This window comes from Mus musculus, chromosome 16 (assembly GCF_000001635.26).
Source record: "Mus musculus strain C57BL/6J chromosome 16, GRCm38.p6 C57BL/6J".
NCBI lineage: Eukaryota > Metazoa > Chordata > Mammalia > Rodentia > Muridae > Mus > Mus musculus.
Window position 1 is genome coordinate 26,739,886 of NC_000082.6, and position 16,197 is coordinate 26,756,082.

At 38.0% G+C, this 16,197-nt stretch overlaps 1 long non-coding RNA gene across 1 annotated transcript in view; it reads right to left on the bottom strand.

The window, feature by feature from the left end:
- The window catches only part of Gm20319 (predicted gene, 20319), a 40,821-nt gene extending 25,204 nt beyond the window's left edge, over positions 1-15,617 (bottom strand). Inside the window, exon 1 of the long non-coding RNA NR_105063.1 lies at positions 15,572-15,617. This is a non-coding gene — a long non-coding RNA (predicted gene, 20319). The remainder of the gene's footprint in view (positions 1-15,571) is intronic.
- Positions 15,618-16,197: the final 580 nt, after the last annotated feature.

Consider the following 16,197-nt stretch of genomic DNA (forward strand, 5'->3'; position numbering starts at 1 on the left):
ATCTGCTGTTACCTGAGTTTTTGATCTTAGCCATTGTGACTGGTATGAGGTAGAATCTCGGAGTTGTTTTGATTTTCATTTTCCTGATGACTGAGGATGTTGAACATTTCTTAAGGTGCTTCTCATCATTCAAGTTACCTAAGTTGAGAATTCTCTGTTTAGCTCCGTTCCCCATTTTTAAATAGGGTTATTTGGTTCTCTGGAGTCTAACTTCCTGAGTCCTTTGTATATATTGGATATTAGCCCTCTATTGGATAGGGGATTGGTAAAGATCTTTTCCCAATCAATTGGTTGCCATTTTTTCCTATTGACAGTGTTTTTTACCTTATAAAAGCTTTGCGATTTTTTGCTGATAAACAACTTCAGCAAAGTGGCTGGATATAAAATTAACTCAAACAAATCAGTAGCCTTCCTATACTCAAAGGATAAATGGGCTGAGAAAGAAATTAGGGAAATGACACCCTTCACAATAGTCACAAACAATATAAAATATCTCGGTGTGACTCTAACCAAACAAGTGAAAGATCTCTATGACAAGAACTTCAAGTCTCTGAAGAAAGAAATTGAAGAAGACCTCAGAAGATGGAAAGATCTTCCATGCTCATGGATTTGCAGGACTAATATAGTAAAAATGGCCAACTTGCTGAAAGCGATCAACAGATTCAATGCAATCCCCATAAAAAATTCCAATTCAATTCTTCATAGAGTTAGAAAAAACAATTCTCAAAATCATTTTGGAATAACAAAAAACCTAGGATAGCAAAAATTATTCTCAGAAATAAAAGAACTTCTGAATCACCATCCTTGATCTCAAGCTGTACTGCAGAGCAAAAGTGACAAAAAACTGCATGGAATTGGTACAGCAACAGGTGGGTAATTTGATGGAATAGAATTGAAGGTCCAGAAAAGAACACACAAACCTATGGTCATTTGACCTTTGACAAAGGAGCTAAAACCATCTATTGGAAAAGAGACAGCATTATCAACAAATTGTACTGGTTTAACTAGTGATCAGCATGTAGAAGAATGCAAATAACTCCATTGTTATCTCTCTGTACAAAGTTCAAATCCAAGTGGATCAAGGACCTCCACATAAATCCACATACACCAAATCTAATAGAAGAGAAAGTGGGGAAAAAGCTCGAACACATGGGCTCACGGGAAAAGTTTCTGTACAGAACACCAAAAGCTCATGCTATAAGATCAAGAACTCACAAATGGGACCTCATAAAATTGCAATAGTTTTTAAATCATATACTTTTATATATACTCCTTAAATTATAACTAATGGAGCTTTGTTAAGGCCTCCATACCGTCCAATGTCACACATAGAAAATACTTGAAAAACCATTTTGGTATAAAAATCAAGCTCCTTTCTTTTTCTTTTCTTTTTTTTTTTTTTTTTATTGAATAGCAACAATTCTATTCCACTCAAACTTTGTGCATGTATATAAATATGCTTACATGTTTATCTTGAGATTTCTAGGTGCTTAAGTGTTCTACCCAGGCACGGGAGATCCTGCATAATGAGGCATAAAACTTAACCACAAACATGTTTTACTTATCTAAATAATTATAGTTCTAGAAATCTTTAAGTATTCAGGTACCCTTTGCCTCTAATTCTCCCTGCTTATTTACCATATAAACTTCTGCTGAGAAATTGATGGTAAACAAAATCATCACATTCTTGACCAAACAGTACAACAGAATTTTGTAACTCAATGCCCATCCCTCCATTTCAAAATTAACAGTCTATTTTTAGAGAATCCTAGGTCTTCCTGTTTTTAATCTTTATTTAATCTTCTTTTAATCTTTATTTAATGGGTAGATGAGACCCAGAAAATAACAGGCTTAAGATCATTCTTTAAGTGGAATATTCCTGGCCATGGTAATAAATTCACAGTAGGCAAGTCACCCCAAGTAATTAAAAGAAATTCTGCTAGGTTTATTCTTTTAAATATGGAAAGAAAACTACATTTTCATGAGGTTTCTGGGAGAATAAACTCTGCTAAGTCGTTCTTCACTATGTAGCAGGATACCATCTAAATTAAGCCAAAACAGGGAAAAGTACAAAATATGAAGAGCATGGCCTAAAATAATTTGTTGAGCCCCTTAGTTAAGCATTATCTAAAGCAACTTCTGTCTTTGGAGGTGTCAAACATACATATCAGTAAAATTTACATTTTTCTTAAAGCAATCAGTATCTTGTGTTCATAAATAGTTGGACATGATTAACATAATAATTTTGATCTATTATTAACCAGAAGTTCTGACTAAATTAATCAAAATCCCAGATCTGGAGAGTTTTGACCCATTTATAGGAACATTAAGTGTCTTTGACAGTGGGAAGAAAAGACCTTGTCTGGGGGTGTGCTCCTCGGCTCTAGCCGTCTTTTCATGTGATGGATAACAGCAGTCAGGCCATTAATGTAGAGATAATTAACCAAAGATAATTAAAGGGAAATGATTCTTTCTTTTCAAAGCCATGCAAAGTCTACAATTAAAGATTCATTCAATTATGACGGGGCCCATATTCAATACAAGTCACACAGTCTTAAAACAAAGCCTGCCCTTGAAAGAAACAGAGCAAAGTTTAAAATCAAAACATGTCAAAGGACAGTGTCTGCTTCCTATTGCATCAAGCCACATGCACAGAGGAAGAATCTCCAGCATATTCATTCATGAATTTCAAACTTCTATTCAAAACTATGAGTCAATTAATTAATTAGCAATCTAATTCAGAAACCACCCAGACTAGATAATGAAAGGTTACAAAGAGGCACAGAGAACACTTCTTTGAGTGCATTTTTGAATATCCTTTGAAACTTTGAAAAACAGATCAAAGACATATCCTACTATCTGATTTGGGGAGACATAATGATCTTTTGAAAAACTACTAGATATACTAGGTTTTGGGCTAATATCCACTTATCAGTGAGTACATATTGTGTGAGTTCCTTTGTGAATGTGTTACCTCACTCAGGATGATGCCCTCCAGGTCCATCCATTTGACTAGGAATTTCACAAATTCATTCTTTTTAATAGCTGAGTAGTACTCCATTGTGTAAATGTACCACATTTTCTGTATCCATTCCTCTGTTGAGGGGCATCTGGGTTCTTTCCAGCTTCTGGCTATTATAAATAAGGCTGCTATGAACATAGTGGAGCATGTGTCCTTCTTACCGGTTGGGACATCTTCTGGATATATGCCCAGGAGAGGTATTGCTGGATCCTCCGGTAGTACTATGTCCAATTTTCTGAGGAATCGCCAGACTGATTTCCAGAGTGGTTGTACAAGCCTGCATTCCCACCAACAATGGAGGAGTGTTCCTCTTTCATCCTTGCCAGTATCTGCTGTCACCTGAATTTTTGATCTTAGCTATTCTGACTGGTGTGAGGTAGAATCTCAGGGTTGTTTTGATTTGCATTTAAGTGGATATTAGCCCAAAACCTAGGATACCCAAGATATAAGATACAATTTCCTAAACACATGAAACTCAAGAAGAATGAAGACTGAAGTGTGGATACTCTGCCCCTACTTAGAATTGGGAACAAAACACCCATGGAAGGAGTTACAGAGACAAAGTTTGGAGCTGAGACGAAAGGATGGACCATCTAGAGACTGCCATATCCAGGGATCCACCCCATAATCAGCATCCAAACGCTGACACCATTGTATACACTAGCAAGATTTTATCGAAAGGACCCAGATGTAGCTGTATCTTGTGAGACTATGCCAGGGCCTAGCAAACACAGAAGTGGATGCTCACAATCAGCTATTGGATGGATCACAGGGCTCCCAATGGAGGAGCTAGAGAAAGTAGCCAAGGAGCTAAAGGGATCTGCAACCCTATAGGTGGAACAACATTATGAACTAACCAGTACCCCAGAGCTCTTGACTCTAGCTGCATATGTATCAAAAGATGGCCTATTCGGCCATCACTGGAAAGAGAGGCCCATTGGACTTGCAAACTGTATATGCCCCAGTACAGGGTAACGCCAGGGCCAAAAAAAAAAAAAAAAAAAAAAAAAAAAATGGGAATGAGTGGGTAGGGCAGTGGGGGGGAGGGTATGGGGGACTTTTGGGATAGCATTGGAAATGTAATTGAGGAAAATATGTAATAAAAAATATTAATTAAAAAAAAGAAAAAGAAAAACTACTAGAGAAGAAAGAAGAGAGATGCAGGCAGCCTTCACTTGTGGAGAGTGACAGAGTCATGCCTACAGCATGTCTATAACACGGGACATCATTTTGTCACACATCCCTCGACCCAGCAAAACTAGGCTAGCTATTTTGTTCAGAGAATGGCATAGCTGTAGGAAGCAGATCAAGGTGATTAGGCAACAAGACCAGTTCCAGGTTGACAGTGGCCTGCCTCTAAGAGCATACGTGATTGCTTACATAGATAACAGCATCATGAAAAGGGTCCCAGCACTGCATTAACTTATGATGCTTTTTTAAATTTACTTCATATGTGTATGCTTTAATACATTTTTAATTCAAATATCATTACAATATTTCCCCTGACCCTTTCCTTCTGCTAGCATTTCCCAAATCCCCTCCCTCCAACTTCTTTAATGTACCCACAAGTATCAAATAGATAGCCTCTTTTTCTTCTGTGTTGCATGTATAAGAATGCACAAATATAAATAGAACGCTCTGAGTCCACTATTTTTTTGCTTATTTGTATGTATATGGCTTCATCATTGAAGGGCCTGAACCCTTGGAGAGGCTATTGAACTCTCTAGGAAATTATTAATTTCTTGCAGGTCTTGGTGAAAATTTCCCCTTCCACCTTAGGGTATCTATTGATATTGCCATTGTTTTAGTCTTGTATCTTCAGCTATTTCTAGGATAGACTGATTTAGACTAGAAGTCCTGATTTTCTGAATCTTTCTATCTTTTCTTCTCTTCTTTTGCAATGGTTCTTGAGCCATAGATGCAGAAGATGGGGTATACATTTTATTCATCGGGGCTGGTCTTTCTACAAGCCAGTGATCTCTACATGGTATCTAGTTATGGTCTTTGCTTGCTGTAAAGAGAAGTTTCCTTGGTGAGGGGTGATAGCTGCATTCATCCATCAAGCATGACTCTCAAACCCATTAAGTATGCATAATGTATGCATACATGTTCATTATCTACATAAGTGGTGGCTACAGATGTCAGAAGAATGTGCCAGATCCCCTGGAACTGGTGTTACAGACAGTTGTCAGCTGCTATGGGTGTTCTAGCAACTAAATCTGGTCCTTTGTAAGAGCAACAGGTGCTCTTAACCACTGAGCCATCCTTCAAGTTCCTTAATTAGTTATATTTACAGACATTCTTTCTTTAAAAATATGTTATCTTCCTACTACATATTTCTTTTCTATCTCTCTTACCTTGAAATTTCCTGGAAAGAATTGTATGAGAAGTGGCTGTAGGAACTGGCTAAAGAGAGGAAAATGAAAAGTGGCTAGGTCTACTATACTCCTATATAGTATACTATAAGCCATTAGTCATCTTGTGATAGCAAGAGGCCAGAGAGCTGTCCTCGCTTCATAGGTGTGGAAAACTAGAATCAGAAAAACAACTAACTACTTCAAAGAGCAAAAATCCATTAGAAACTAGATAAATCTCCATCCAATGTCTAAATCCTCCACACAAATCAACCTGTCTCATATCATTGCAAACCAAATAGGCTCTTATGTAGTTGCCTACATTTTGGTAATGATGACATATTGTGATGCTATCAGGATTGGCTTCATAATTCCCAAGCCTTACTATGTTGCCATTACAGACGATCATAATAAGACTACCTAAATAGTCTTGTGAGTTAAAATATAGTTTTTGCTTGCTGTTATGGCAATAGCAATAAATCACATTCACATACCATTTTACAGTTTCACAATACTTCCACATGTTATGTCTCCCATTGCTTCCATTTTTATAACAGTCTGTGAAGGAAGCAGAGCCAATAATATTCTGTTTTATAGTTGGGAAGCTGAGGTATAGATGGGAAGTTTATTCCAATGAAGTGAAGAGGCTATATAAAACACGGATGATTTATTCATTTATGTATTTAGTCTTTCAGCAAATATTTTTGCATATCCGTTGTGTAAAGCAAATTCTTACATTTTGGGCAACATCCAGGCTGATACTGTTCCAGTTTGCTTTCTACTACTATGATAAGTACCATGACCAAGACTAACATTTCCCAATCATAGTCAGTCCTTGAGAGAAGTTGTGCAGGGACTCAAATGTGAGCAGACTGACTTGCTTCAGTGACTTGCTCAACGTGCTTTCTTATATAGTTCAAGACTATCTGCTCAAGATGACATCTTCTGCATTGGGCATTGTCCTCTGACATCAGTCACTAATCAACAAAATACCCAGGGACTTGACTACAGGTCAATATGATGAAGGTGTTGTCCTTAGTCGATATAGCCTTTCCCTGGTGACTGACAAAAAATGGCCTAATACAAATCCTTACTTCATTAATTCAAATATTGAATTAGAAATCATAGTGAATATGTTAATAGTGGTGGTACAATATTAACACATTTTCTAATTCCAACCTAATCTATCAAGGGAAGATCACTGAGTACAATCACTAGTTTTCACTTCCAAGAAGAGCAGACAAACATTTCAGCTGTTAATGTGTGATGGGGGTCTAGCATGAAGTGTCTGCTTACAGGACAATGGTATTGGATAGGGCAGTCAGATGCTTTTCCTCTGGAATACAAATAGGGAAATATTGAAGAAAACAAAGTGTCTTATAGAATGAAATCAAAGAAGAAGGCATTAAAGAACAGGGAAGGACTGGGAAAACAAGAGATAAACATTTGGGCAAAATAGAAGAGCTAATAAAAAAGAAGCTTTGACTGTTATAATGAGCAAAAACCATGTTTGTATCATGTATTTGAAATGGATGAAAAGAGTCTGTGAAGATATGAAGCAAAAGGGAGAAATATTTCCATGAAAGAAAGGAAAAATGTCTCAAGACAATGAGTTGAAGCCATGTTGCCTCTGGGAGAATATAGCATTGTCCATTACTAGAGTTTGCTTTAAAAAATATGACATTTGCAGAAATTATGCAGGGGTTCATTTCACCATTTTATAGAGACTTACTCAGTATAAGTCGGAAGCCAGAATTAGTGCTGCTTAAACATGTCAGGGTAATAAATTTCTACCATCTCTGTTTATTGACCAATGGCAATCAAGATTATTGGCATGCAAAAAGTTACAAGGAAGAAAATAGTTTCTCTACCAGACGTAAAATGCCTATATCCATGGAGACAATGTTGCATTAATATAAATATTTAACAGAGAAAGGATTACAAAATTTATGAGGAAAAATTGGATTGGCCTACCCCATATAACCAAGAAAGGCATCTATATAATTACTTTTGGAGATAAAATTCCATTATTTAAAATTTGTAAGACTTTCTAAAATTTGGCCATGGATTTTGTGCTTAGAGATGTAACAAGTAACTAGACAACAGGCTTATCAAGTAGAAAAATTCATTTGATTATGACTACAGGAAAGGAAGAGATAAGAAAGAGAATTTAAAATAAGTATGCTGCTACATTTCAAATGCTCACAAGGATGAAAGGAGGAAATCTATTTTTAAAAAAAGAATAAAAGATCATGATACAAAAATAAATACACTTGGCTGTCAGTGAACTTTGTAACAGCAAAATTTGATGCTAGTCAACTTTTGGAATAATATTATGAAAATACCGAGGAAAAATAAGTAAGACTGTCAGCCTAAAATTTATATCCAGCTAAGCCATAATTCATAACCATGGGGAAGTAATGACAGTCCACAATAATAAATGTAAAGAAATAGTAAGTAAAAAAAATCCTACCCATAAAATTAATAAACAGACAATGTATCAAACAGAAAAGGCAGAAGTCAGCAGGAAGGAGAACTGTGGGAGAAATATATACTGGCCAAAAATTATCTAAACATAAGCAAAGAAGGCAAATTTAAAAAATCATTTTTTTCTTTACAGAAAAATGCAGTGTAATTGAAATGTAAAATTACAGAAAATCCAAATAAGGGATCATTAAGATGGCCATTAAAGTAGACTTCTCTGGCTTTCAGAATTTGTCAGTCAGTATATTACAGAGACTATTAACATAACATAAATATGTAGCTTCAAAAATAAACACAGAGAAAAATGTGAATAATATAGAAAAAAGAAGGACAGCTTCACCTGCCCACCTAAAAGAAGGAATAGGAGGGAGCAAATTAGCACAACAGGAGCAGAGGTTCAGTGAATTAGGGAGTGGTTGTGCTGCATGTATAAGCTACAACACCACACACACACACACACACACACACACACACACAAGATCCAAGTAGTGAGGTGTTCTTTAACTGAGGAGCTGAAAGAAAGGCACATACAGAAAAGCAAAGAGAGGAGAGAAAAATAATACCAACAGAGCCTCAAGGAATCATGTTATTTTATATTTACCTAAATTATACATGTTATATATATGCATGTGTATAAGTGTATTAATATAATAAGCAAGAGCCACAGACTAACACAAATCCCAGTGCCCAGCATGAGAAGCGTCCTTTTGAGTTGTTGGTTAGAGTAGTCTAAGAAAGTACTGGGGCTACTGGTATTGCCTTTGGTTGTCTCTCAGAGGGTGAAAGTAAGTCCCTGTTGTTGAGATCACCACGCTTTGCACAAAGGACTCAGGTGATTTGATCTGGATCAAACCTAAAGACCTTCTTTATGTGGAGTGGCTTATATAGTACCAGAGAGCAGTATACAAGCTACTAAGGGAGGGGGAAATGGCTAGTGCTATCCATCTGTAATATGTATGAATCACAACAATGACCAGCATGAGAAAATAGCCCAAAAGGTACAGTAGTGGCACTCATGTATTCACAGTGACCAGCCTCTGTCTAATTGGATTTAATCCATACCCAACAAGAGGGAAACCATACCTGGTATTAGAAACCTACTCATTTACCTGAGACTTGTGAGGCCATAGGTCTTAGGAGAGAATCCAATATCACTGCCTTATAAGGCCAACACAATTGCTATCTGCTTTCTAAAATGTATCTTATGCCCAGAGATGAGTATAGCTCTCACTCTTCATCTAAAAAGATTCTCTTTACAGTAAATGAAGACCATCTCTGTATCCTAAAGCTACACAAAATACAGAGGTCAACTGACCTTTCAAAGTCCACCACCAAAGGATACCATACAACCCCTGCATCAGTGTGTCAAGGAACACAGTAGAAGAAAAACAGAGAGTTTTTAAGAACTAAAGGACAAGGAGATCTGCTGTAAGAGTGTCTTGTAGAAATGACTGCATAAACAAGATAGGAACAGTGACACTCTCAATAAATTGTTAATACAAAAATGGTTAAATCTACTAATGACTGATAAGAGAGGAAAAATTAGCCTCTCCCAGCGATGAGCCTCCTAATTGGCTATCCAATACAAAGGAGTCAGCCCTGTATTCACATACACACAAGCAACAAAAATGGACATAGTGGGTTGTATCTATATATTGTGTGTGTATGTGTGTGTGTGTGTGTGTGTGTGTGTGTGTGTATCAATGAAAAAGAGGCCATCAATGAGAGAAGGTGGAAGAGGATGGATATGTGAGGGGTTGGAGGGAAGAAAGAAACTGAATGAAGTGAGGTAATTATATTTTAGTTGAGAAACATTTGAAAATAAATCTGTGTTATGCTTTAGACAAGGCTCGGTATCTTTCCTGGATTTATCTATTATTTTGTAATGCACATTCAGAGGTTTTAAGAGAGTAGAAAGTTAATCTGACCATGGTGTTGGGGGACTTCCATGAGGTAATTAAGATTAAATAAGTTCATGAGGAAGGAGCTTCCTGATTGGATTGTGGTGGCTTTATCGGAAGATAGAGACTCAAGTATTCATGCATACACTGTTATCTTTTCTATGAAGCTCTAGGCCACCTTGGAACTTTGACAGCCACAAGATCATTACCAAACATTGTCCTCAATGCTGGGTCAGGCCTTTGAATGAGCCAACATGAAATTCCTTTATGAAATTGCCCAATTTCAGATATTTTACTAAAGTAAGAAAAACTTGAACTAGTTCAAGCTGATTTCAGATATATTAGTAATTGATAAAATTTAGTACGTTAAAAAATTTTAAAGTGCTTGGAATATGAAGTGTGGATAGAGATGCAAGTGAAAACATAGAAAACTGCCCATTCTGGTTGCACATCATTGCTTATTTGTGCCAAGGAAGAAGGAGGACAAAAAGAATTGGCAGTGGATCAACCAGAAGGTGCTCCACTTGAGTTAGGTTTGGGGTATAAAACAAGGGGCTTCACTTCATTTTCAGCTCTCTTATTCTTTTATAAAGAGCCCTGAAGGAAATGTGTCATCAAATATGGTCATTTATGAGTGGTCAATATAGGCTAATTTTTAATTGAAAATAATTTCTATACAATGTATTTTGATGACAGTTTTCCCTCCCTCACCTTGTCCCCAATCCTCACCCACTTCCCCATCCTTTCAATGCCACATCTTCTCCCTCCATCCTCTCAAGAAAACAAATAAAAAAATCAAAAATAAAACAAAATGAACAAACTAACAACAACAAAGAAGAAACAACAACAAAAAATGTATCAGAAATGCATACACAGGCAGAGACACACACCCAAGTAAAACCACAAAACCACAAAACCAGGGATGGTAATAGACATGCAAAAGGCCAGTAAGATGAAACAAAAACTGAACAAAGCAACATGAGAATGACAAATCTCCAAAAATACCTTTGAGTTCATTTTGTATTGACTATTTACTTCTAGGTATGGGGCCTGTGCTTAATTGTGGTTTAGTTTCTATACCCAAAGAAACTCCTAGGGAGAATCTATTTTTCTTAGGTGAATCTTATTAATTGGGGATGGATTCTTGGTTAGGGACACATGCCTGTGTCTTGGTCCACATATCAGCCCTGTGACCCTATCTGGTTTGGATCTGTGCAGGTCCTAAGGATGCTGACATAGTCTCTAAGAGTTCATATGTGCATCAGTCTTATTGTGTCCTAAAGACAACATTTCTTTGGTATCAACCATCCCCTCTGGCTCTTATAATACTTCTGCCTCCTCTTCTGCATAATTCCCTGAGCAAGGTATATTAGTTAGGGTTCCCTGGAGCATCACAGACCATCAGAAAACACAGATATTTTACATTGCAATTCATAACAGTATCAATATTACAATTAAGAAGTAGCAACAAAAGATAATTTTATGGTTTGAGATGACTATAACATGAAGAACTATGTAAAAGGGTCACAGCATTAGGGAAGTTGAGAACTACTGTTCTAGAGGAACAGAACTTACAGACTAGAATTTCCAGCTAATATGAGGCTGAGCAGGCAAAGATGTCAAGCATCCTTCTTTCATGTCCTTTATGTAGGCTGCCAGCAGGTATGGCCCAGATTAAAGGTGAATCTTCCCACCATAAAACATCTATATTAAAGGAAAGTCTTTCCCCAAAAGCATATGCATGGCATGAATGTGCTCACTTATAAGTGGGTATCAGCCACAAAGCAGAGAATACCCACACTGTACTCCACAGACCCAAAAAAAGTTAACAAGGAAATCCCAAGTGAGGATACTTGAACCTCATTTAGAAGGGGGAATAAAATAGTCATATGAGGCAGATGGAGGGAGGGAAAAGTGTTGGAGAGCAGATGGGGAAAGAAATGGAGGGGCACTTTAGGATCATGTGTGTGGAAAGATAGGAGAAATGGCCAGATGACCATGAGAATAAATGGCAATCTGCAACTGGAGGGAGTGGGGAGGAGGGAGGCACCTCGAGAACATGCCATAGACCTGGGATAGGAGAGGCACCTAAGAATCAATGGGGTGAACTCAGCTGAGAGTCACATTATTGAGGATATGGAACCTGAAAAGGCTACCCCACTTGTAGCCAGACAGGAACCCCAGTGGAGTGATAGGGACACCAACCCATTCACAAAACCCACCCCAAGTCTATCCTGTCTATAAGAAATGTAGGTACAGGGGATGGATCAGAGCCTAAGGGACTAGTCAACCAATAATCTTCCAAACTATTGACCCATGCCATTGGCAAGCACCAGTCTTTGACACTATTAATGATATTTTGCTATATTTGTAGACAGGAGCCTAGCAAGATTGTCCTCTGAGAGGCTCCACACAGCAGCTGACTCAGATGGATATAGAAAGTCACAGCCAAACAGTGGATGGAGTTGGTGACTCTTATGGAAGAGGTGGAGGAGGGACTGAGCACCCCAGTAGGGGTAGGAATTTCACAGCAAGATCAACAGAATCAACTAGCCTGGGCCCTTGGGGCCTTCAGAGACTGTACCCTCAACCAAAGAGCATCCACAGGCTGGATTTAGGCCCCTGGCATATATGTAAGCAAATGTGCAGCTCAGTCTTCATGTGGGTCCAACAACTTCATGAGTGTCCCAAATAACTCAAGAGGGGGCTATCCCAAAAGCTGTTACCTGTCTGTGGGATAGGTTATTCTAGCTGGGCTACCTTGTCCTAACTCAGTGGAAGAGGATACACCTAGACTCTCAGAGACTTGATGTCTCAAGTCAGGGGATATCCAGGAGGTGCTTCCATTGGGGAGAGGGTGACATGGAGTTGGGGAAGAATTGGGATGTAAAATGAACTTAATAAACAGTAGGTCTTTCTCATTTCAGATGATTTAATTAGGATAAAATCTCTCACAGGCATACCCAGCATTTAGGTTTTAGCTAATTCCAGTTGTAGTTAAGTTAACAACCAAGGATAGCCATCATATTAGGGTAAACTCCATGTTCTTGCTTTAATTTTTTAAAATGTGTCTATTTAAAACTGGAATTAGTAATTCCATGTTATTATGTCACTGTATTAGATTGAGAACTATTGCTTCTACCTGATGTCAACAGGTTAACTCTAGCCTACCTAGATCATCCAGGAAAAGGAACAGTGAGCATTCTTGAGTTCTTCTGAGATGGAAACACAAGGACTCTAAAATCTATTTTACTTAAATCAGATTAAAATTTGTTTTAATTTTCATTTAAACAATTTTATAATATTCATACATAAGCAAGCCCAAGAAATCCAAGAAGGGATATTTTTATACTACTGCTGAGTGTTAAATATACAGTGGAGGTTTTTCCAATTACAAACAATAATGGAATTGTTTTATTTTAAGGAAACAAAAATAATAGAATAGAATTTGTGTCATGATGTTAAGTGAAATAAGCTAGACTCTTATGACAAATACATGTTTTCTCATATTCAGAAAGCAGAACATACCCATATATTTATGACATAAATGCAAGAGTGATTACTTCAGAAGAGAATGGGAGGAAAGGAGAAAAAATGTAGTAGGAAGTGAAGGTGATCAAAACATGTTTACACAAGCGTGAAAATATCAAAATGAAATCTATTGTTTTGAGACAGGATCTCCTGTAGTTATACCAACTTCAGCTTTTCTATGTTCTCAAGAATTGTATGGGCTGGAGAGATGGCTCAGGCATTAAAGGCTAGGCTCACAACCAAAAATATAAGAATTGTATGCAAGGTGCTGCAGTAAAGAAACAACAGGCATGCCGGGCATGGTGATGCACACCTTTAATCCCAGCACTTGGGAGGCAGAGGCAGGCGAATTTTTGAGTTCGAGGCCAGCCTGGTCTACACAGTGAGTTCCAGGACAGCCAGGGCTACACAGAGAAATCCTGTCTCAAAAAAAGGGGGTGGGGGTGGGGGGAACAACAGGCAAGACCATTCTATTATTAGTGGGAAAGTTTTATTATAGATGAGAGAGAAGAGTAAGGGGGAGGGAGAGAGAACATACAGAGGCATCTGGGGGAATCTGACCTGGCTACTCCTCAGAGACAGAGAGGAGAAGAGAGAAAAGGTCCATGGAGAAACAGACTGGCAATGTTCAGGGCTACAGAAGCAAAATCTATAACAAAACCATTGGGAGAGTCCTGCCTGCTATATGGGGTTATGCTGCCATTGAACGAGGGCTGGATAGCTGGAACAGCTGGAATCTCTCATGGGGCTCTGATCTGTTGGAGACTTTGAGTTAACAGTGAACTAGATACTGGCTCTGGATATTGGAGGCGGGGTGGGGGGTTGTAGGAGCAGGTAAGAAAGTAATGGCCTTCCCAGGCAAACAGAATCCTACTTTACAAGGTCTCTGAGACATATGGAGTGTTTACCCTGTCAGTGTCCACTCTAAACTAAGCCCAGCTTTTCATTTGTAGACTTAGAGAAGTTGGAGCCTGATGATAATTACTGAACGCTTCCTGTTTCCATCTCCCAAGTGCTGGGTTGCCAGGCATGTACCATCGCATCTGTTTGATGATATAGGTAAATCTGATATTAGAATCTGTTTTACCCATAAAGATGGTGACTGAGAAAACCCACTATCTACCACCTGTAAGCTACACACTCATCAAAATGGGTGATACAGTTAAACTTGAGTTCAAAGACTTTAAAACAGAGAATGTAGACAGGTGAATTTCATTCTGAGGGCAGAAGGAGGGAGGGATATTTTAGTGCCAATGGTGAGGGAGATGAAGGAGTGAATTCCTTTTTTCTTTGCTTTCTGTTCTATTCCAACACTCAATACAGTTAAGGACCTGTGACCAATAAGGGGAGGATCCTAACTCTATCTGGAAACATCTTTGCATACCCCTAATTAAATAGTATTTAATCTGAGTATTCTGTCTGTCAAGTTGATACGTAATCTTAACCACTATACTTACCATGCAGCTAGAGAATTCTGCATCACCTTCACCAGTGTTAGCACTCAGACGGAGGAAAACTGGTGTCTGCCTTAGCTGCATACATGTGTTGGGAATATTACTGTCTTCTTTATTTTGAAGTATATATATTTTATTTTATATATTTTTATTTTTAATATTAATACTTTCAGTTTTCGAAATGATCTTAGTCAATATTCTACCGCTAAGAAGACACAACATGACCATGACAATTCTTTCTCTCTCTTTCTTTCTTTCTTTCTTTCTTTCTTTCTTTCTTTCTTTCTTTCTTTCTTTCTTTCTTTCTTTCTTAAATCCTTTCATATCCTGGCTTCCATTAACCCTCCTTCTCCCCCAGCCCTCCTATCTCCCCTCAGAAAAGAACATACTTCTCAGGGACTTTAACAAAATATGCTGTAATAAACTACAATAAGACAAGGCACATACTGCTGGGTTTTGGTCTGTTGCTCTGTATTCAAATGTTTAATTCTGTATCCCAAGATCTGGTTGCCCAAGACAAGCAGATTCTTATGTGCGCAAGCATTTGTTGTATAAATCTTGCCTCCCTAATTAGTTAATAAAAGTTGCTGAGAGCCTGTAGCTCTGTAGAAGAGCTGGACAGAAAATAGGTAAGCAGGACAAACGTTCCCAGGCTTGGGTTCTCAGGTATGAACCCCCGCAAAAGAAAGAGGAGATGAAAAAAGAAGGAAGTCACCCTGGAATAATATGGACCATGAGGGCTTGGCTGATGAAGTAGGATCAGTGCAAGTAAAATATATGGCAAGTAATATATTGGCATTCAAGGCATGAAAGCAGATAAAATACCTTAGAGGGTTGATATCTGCCCAGGTCCAGTGTTTTGAAGCTTACTAGAATTCCAAAGGTCTTTGTGTCTTTTATTTGGGTAATAGCTGGTTAAAAAATAACTACTACTGTATTGATTTCCAGAATTATTTATTAGCCCCATGATATTGAAACCAGTACAACATACCATCATATCAAAGTTGGACATAGAAACTCAGTAGGAGAAAAAGAGTGGCACAAATAGGCAAAAAAGCCAAGGACAGCCCCTGCTCCTACTATTCTGTCATCAAAGAGAACAGCGAGACTTCATTCAGCAACAAATAGGAGCAGATGTGGGGCAGTACAATGACTGTTACCGAGGAAAGCATTAAACGTGGGGCTTGCTTACATTTTCCAAGGTTTAATTCATTGTCCTTATGGTGGGAAGCATGGTGGCATGCAGGAAGACATGGTACTAGAGAAGGAACTGAGAGTTCTACATCCAGATCCACAAACAACCGGAAGAGAGAGACACGGTGCCTGAATTAGGCTTTTGAAAGCATCAAAGTCCACCTTCACAAATATATTTCCTAACAAGTTCATATTGTCTAATCCTTTCAAATAGCACTAGTACCTGTTGAGGAAACATTCAAATATATGAGCCCATG